This window comes from Salvelinus sp. IW2-2015, unplaced genomic scaffold, assembly GCF_002910315.2.
Source record: "Salvelinus sp. IW2-2015 unplaced genomic scaffold, ASM291031v2 Un_scaffold5036, whole genome shotgun sequence".
NCBI lineage: Eukaryota > Metazoa > Chordata > Actinopteri > Salmoniformes > Salmonidae > Salvelinus > Salvelinus sp. IW2-2015.
In genome coordinates this window covers 15,076-21,829 of record NW_019946304.1, presented here as the reverse complement: position 1 = coordinate 21,829, position 6,754 = coordinate 15,076, and positions in this window count along the sequence as shown.

The window sequence follows — 6,754 nt, the reverse complement described above, 5'->3', positions numbered from 1 at the left end:
AACAACAACAAACTATCTTAGCAACCATATATACAAACATCCCTTTTTATCAAAATCAACATATCACGAGCTGTCGATCTTTAGCGAACTGTATGAAATAATTAAACACACAATGATATAAGTCCGACCCAGTTATTTGATTTGCTCAGATTGCTGTGTAACAATTTTTCTTAACACGAGGACTGGTTACGACACTCTTGTCTCTCTCCTCCGCTCACGACACAGAAACTTCAGGTTTATCACGCTGCCATGTTCCATTTCGACTGAAAGTTTCTTACGAAATCCCTTCTTTTTAGGGAAAACCATCCCTCAACCCTCTCTCTGTACTACCACATGTTTCATCACATCACTACCAATAGACCGACCTTTAGGCTACATAATCGCATAATAAATTGGTTATAAAAAATCTGAAAACACGTACGCAAAATGGATGCAAGAGAACGTGACAAATAACCAAACGGGGTAATTTGCACTGGTGCTCAAGCTGTAGAATCAATGTGAGAATAAATTACTAGTTTGGAAAAGATGGAGATCAATGAAAATTAGGTAAGGATCAGCGATCGTGATGTATTCAAACAGTGCTGTTAGATTAACAATATATTTTCTGACCTTGTAACCAATGTAAACCACCAATAAGATAACCATACCTACCAACCAACAGAGACTATACCAACCAGAGTATACCATATCAGACCATACCATACCAATATACTACCATACTAACCAATTATTACCATAACCATACCAGAATACCATACCAAGTAACCATACCAATATACCCAATCCATATACCATACCATAACCATATCAAGTATACCATACCAAGTATACCAACCAGAGTATTACCATACCAACCAAGAGATACCATACCATTACCAAGATACCATACCATACCAGGATTATACATACCAATACCAGAGTAGACCATACCAAGTAACCATACAGAGTTGCTGTAGATCCTATAGTTTAGCTAATATTCAAGGTAACTTATTTTTCTTTAAAAACTATATTAACACAGCGCAGCAATATCATTCTGAAATTCAATTCATAAGACTCAATATTCAGTTTTTATTAACTACAATCAGTAAGAACAAATCTTATACAATGACAGCCTACCGAGAAAGCCAGTGGGTTAACTGCCTTGTTCGGCAGAACGACAGATTTTTACCTCACTCGGATTTATCTTGCAACCTTCACTGGCCAACCTCTTACCACAGACTTACCTCTTTACTAGTCCAACCTCTAACCCTACTACCCTGCTTACTAGTCCCAACGCTCTAACCACTACTACCTCCTGTTACTAGGTCCAACCTCTAACACTAGAACACCTGCTGTTACTAGTCCAAACCTCTAACACATAGGCTACCTGCGATTACTAGTCCAACGCCTCTAACCACATAGCTACCAACAGTCTTAATCCAACGCCTAACCACTATACCTCTGGTACTATCCAACGCCTCTAACCACACACCTGCTGGTTACTATCCAACGCTCTAACCACTAGGCTACTGCTTTTACTATCCAACGCTTAACCACTAGCTACCTGCTGGTTTACTAGTCCCAATGCTCTAACCACTAGGCTACTTGCTAGTACTAGTCCAACGACTCTAACTCACAAGCTACCTGCTGTACAGTCAACCTCTAACCCACTAGGTACCTGCTGTACTAGTCCAACGCTCAACCACAAGCTACCTGCTGTTACTAGTCAACGCTCTAACCACTAGGACCTGCTGCTTACTAGTCCAACGCTCTAAACCACTAGGCTACCTCTGGTTACTAGTCCAACGCTCTAACCACTAGCTACCTGCTGTACTAAGTCCAACCTTCTAACCACTAAGCTTACCTGCTTGTTACAGCCAATGCTCAACCAACAAGGCTACCTGCTGTTACTAGTCCAACGCTCTAACCACTAGGCCTACCTGCTGGTTACTAGTCCAAGTCTAATCCACAAGCTCCTGCTGTTACTAGTCCAAACGCTCTAACCACAGGCTACCTCTGTTACAGTCCAACGCTCTCTAAACCACTATGGCTACCTGCTGGTTACTAGTCCAACGCTCTAACCACTAGGCACCTGCTGGTTACAGTCCAACGCTCTAACCAACTTAAGTACCTGCTGTTACAGTCAATGCTCTAAACCACTAGGCTACCTGCTGTTACTAGTCCAACCTTCTAACCACAAGGCTATCCTGCGTTACTAGTCCAACGCTCTAACCACTAGCACCTGCTTGGTACTAGTCCAACCCCTAACCACTAGGCATCCTCTGTTACGAGTACCAACGCTCTAACCACTTAGGCTACCTGCTGACGAGTCCAACCACTCTAACACTAGGCTACCTGCTGGTACTAGTCCAACACTCCTAACCACTAGGCGTACCTTCTGTGTACACATAGTTTCCAAGCCCTCACACCACGTCGAGCTTACCCCTGCCTCGGTTTATCTATGTACTCATACCACCTCTACCCACTAGGACGCTCATCGTGGGTTACTTAGCTATCATAGACAGCATCGTAACCACTAGGCTACCTGTGTTACTAGTCAATCGCTGTCTACACTGGCACCCATAAGCCCTACCTGCTGCTATACACTCATGTCCAACGCTCATAAACGACCGACTAGCTACTCGTGTTATCTATTTGACTAGCTCAACGCATCCTAACCACAACTTACCGCTGTACTAAGGCCAACGCTACTAATATGAACCTAAAACTATGGTCTACTCTTATGCCTATGGTTAACTAGTCGCGTACTCTCTAGACCATCTAGGCTAACCCTCTATCAGATTACTATTCCAAAACGCTCTAACCACTAGCACACCTCTACTGATTCACATAGCCCTAAACGCCTCTAACCTACTATAGGCTACCTGCTGGTTACAGTATCACAGCCAATACGCTCTAATCCTATACCGTCAGCTCTCTCCTACTATAGATCCCAAAGACATCATACCCACAAAGCACTGTTCTAACCTGCTTTTACTAGTCCAACTCTAACCAGCTAGCTACCTGCTGTTACTAGTCCAACCTCTAACCACAACTACCTGCTGTTACTAGTCCAACGCTCTAACCAACTATTGCTACCTGCTGGTACTGAGTCCACGCTCTAACCCACAAGCTACTGCTGTTACTTATATCCAACGCTCTAACCACATGCTACCTCTGTTTACTAGTCCAACCTCAACCACTAGGCCTTCCCTGCTGTTACTATGCCAACCTCTAACCACTAGGCTACCCTAGGTTACTAGTTCCAAACGCTCTAAACCTACTCAAAAAGCTACCCTGCTGTTTAACTAGTCCTAATGCTTCTAACCACTACAAGGTCCTACTCCACCTGTTACTAGTCCAAAACCATCTCCACTAAGCTATCCTGGCTTTACTAAGTTCCCAACTCCTAACCAGCGAAGAAGCGAAAACCTACCTGACTAGAACTCTAACCTTACGTTCCCAACAGCGCCCACCTCAATCCACCAGCGACCAACAGCCCGCTGCCGATACTGTCCTATCTCTCACCCGAGCCACCACCTAAAACCTGACTGGTTAACAAGTCCAACGCCTCTATAACCACACATCTCACCCAAACTTTGCTGCCATACCTAGAAGCCAACACGAACCCACTACTAACTCCCTAACTATCTCTAGAATACCAGTCACCCTGACTCTAAAAACCACTAGGCCTAACCACGGCTATCTAGTTACTATCGCAACCCTTCTAAACCACAAGGCACCTGCAGTAACCTACAGATCCAACCCAGCTGATCAAACACTCTTAGAGCAAACGCTGGTATACGTTAATCCAACCTCTAAACCACTTTATACAGGCCTGAACCTGGAATGAGCAAGTACCACGTCCAAACGCTCTCAACACTAGGCACTGCGTGCTGTCACTTATGTAGCCAAACCTCCTATATACCACTTAGGCAACTGCTCTACTACTAGGCACACACACTCTAACCACTAGCTACCTGCTGGTATACTTCTAAGTCCACAACGCATCTGCTAACCACTAGGCTACCTGCTCGGTTACTAGTCCACACTCTAACCCACCTAGGCACCTGCTCTGTACAGTCAACACTCTAATCCACAGAGCTAGCGCTAGCTGCGATACGAGTCACGCTCTAACACACAGGCACCTGACAGGTTTAGCTTAGTCGCGAGACACTCTACCACTAGCTAACCTTCTGTTATCATGGGAACTCTTCGCAACGCTACGTACCAACCACTAGGCTCCCCCAGCGTTACTAGTTCCAAACACTCTAAACCACTAGGCTAACCTAGCTGGTTACTAACCCACACACTGCCCTAACCACTAGCCGCTACCTGCTGCACATGGCACCACGCCAGAGCCGCTCTGCTAACCACCCAAGAGATACCTGACGTCGGTATATCCAGCCAATACGCTCAACCAACTGAGAGTGCTAAACGCACCTACGTTCACGTGAAATTGAAAATACCAAAAGCACCGGTCCCCTAAGGAAAATAGCGTCCAAACGATTCTCCTTACCTAACCATGCGCTCTCTTAACTCCATCGATTAAAATCCCAGACGAGTAGCAGAGACAGCAGGATCACGTCTAGGAAAAAAGCTCCCGCAAAATACCAACATGCAAGGATCTAAACTCCTGATAAATCCCACAGTCCAATAACATGTATTCTAGACGAATAAAGAGCCCAAATTAACAAGAACAAAAGCCTCGTTAAACACCTTATAAGTACACAACCCATTATGCCACATCTAAAGGACAATAAATGCGTCCAGAACATAAACAAGCCAGCATTACCAACATGCATGGATAAACACTCTGTCTATTATCCACATGCGTACAACAATGTCATTAGCTAAAAACACCGTGCAATACATCACAGCTGAGTATAAACCCCTAGCTATTAGATCCCAACGCCAACACTATATATCACAACCCCATGTGCTGAAAGAAAAGACTCTGAAATCTCAAACAGCTCTGTTAACCTGCTATATCCCACATAGCAACATGTCTCTAGGAAAAAAGCCTGAAATCAACATGCTCGTTAACCTAGCCACATATTCGAACATAGCAAAACAACCTACTCTGTAAGAAAAAGAGCCAAACATCCAACAATACACCGTTAACTCTGCGTAATATAAACCCACATAGCAACATGTCAGAAAAGCTCTATGATACTCCTGCAAATCTTGTGAGAGCTCATGACTATTATCCACATAGCAAACATGGCTAGGAAAAAGCGCTCTCTCTGAATTCAACAATGCTGTTCAAAACTCTGCCTAATTTAATCCACCAGGAGCCACCATTTGAATCGCATATCTAGATGACAAACAAAAAGCACTCCTGAAAATTACCAATCAACCCCACACTCTAGCCTAAAATATAACATCATGATCTGAACAAAAACCACATGTCTAAAGGAAACGCTCTGACAATACTCCTAAAACAAATATCTATGATTCATAACCTTCTACACTAATTAATATCCCACATATCCAAAGCCGGAAACTCTCCACCAGACACAACAGCTCCCACTAAAATCTTAAAACAGTATGCGGTCAACAACTCAGCTTACCAGCAAATAAACCTCCAACAAAACAAACCACCTGAGATCCATATATAAAGCCTAGCTATCAGAAATACAAACAAAATAAACACTGCTAGAGTAATCCACATAGCAAAATAGCATGCTCTAAGCGACACCTGAGAACATCTACTGCAACCCTGACCAATGCTGGTTAACTCTCTATATTATCACACAAAACTATCAGCAACATATCCTCTCTTACATACCCAACTCTACGTATAATCTTATTGAAAAAATTATATCTGCTCTAGTGAAATAGCCAGAGTAGACCAGCATGTTAAGTTCCAAAGCCATCTGTTTCCCGACATATTAACCACCCCCCCACATTATAGCCTGTGCCGAAGACTTTGATTAAGTAGCAGAAAAAAGTTAAACAACCGCGCACCACACAAAGAGGTCTCAATTGTTGGAAGATGGTATCTAAGAACCGTGTTCCGCATTAAGAACCCCAATGATCTCCCACGGGGTGACTGCTACTAGCAGAGTCTTAACAGACATGTTGAAAATTGCGACCTTTCCTGACCAATGTATCTTTCCCCATCCCCTACCATAGTCAAATCCCACAGCTTCCATCGTATCACCATAAGCCACGTAGTTTAACCAGCAATGTTAATTCTAGAGCCTTTTCCACTTAATATAGTACCCACCCTAACCTTATATCTGACCCACACAAATAAATCCTCCGCCATTTTGAATCAAGCCTTTTTCCTAGACCATAGGTTGCTATTGATAATAGCAGAGAGCTTTAAACCCAGCAGTTGAATTCAACCTCCATCAAACTTCTACTTGTGGCGATAAAAGCAGAAAACACGCGGTAAACAACCAGACAATGGTAAATTCCAAGACCTTTCCATAACCATGGCTATCTGGTAATAACATAGTTAACAGCTCAATGAGTTTATAAACAGAGAATATGCCCCTTCTATATAGACCACTATTGCTAAGGGACATATAGAACTTCTAGCTAAGAGTTAACAATCATGTTGAAATACAGAAGAGCACGTTTGTCCGATTATACACCACTATTTGGACAGGTATGTGAGGGCAATCCGGAAAATCAGACAGAGCCATTAACCCAGCCATGACTTGAGAGACCCGACTACGTGGACTGACCTTTTTTTCCCAATTCGTAGCGCATGCTTCTATGTGATAATAGCAGATCTAACACATAGACGATGTTGAATCTCCGC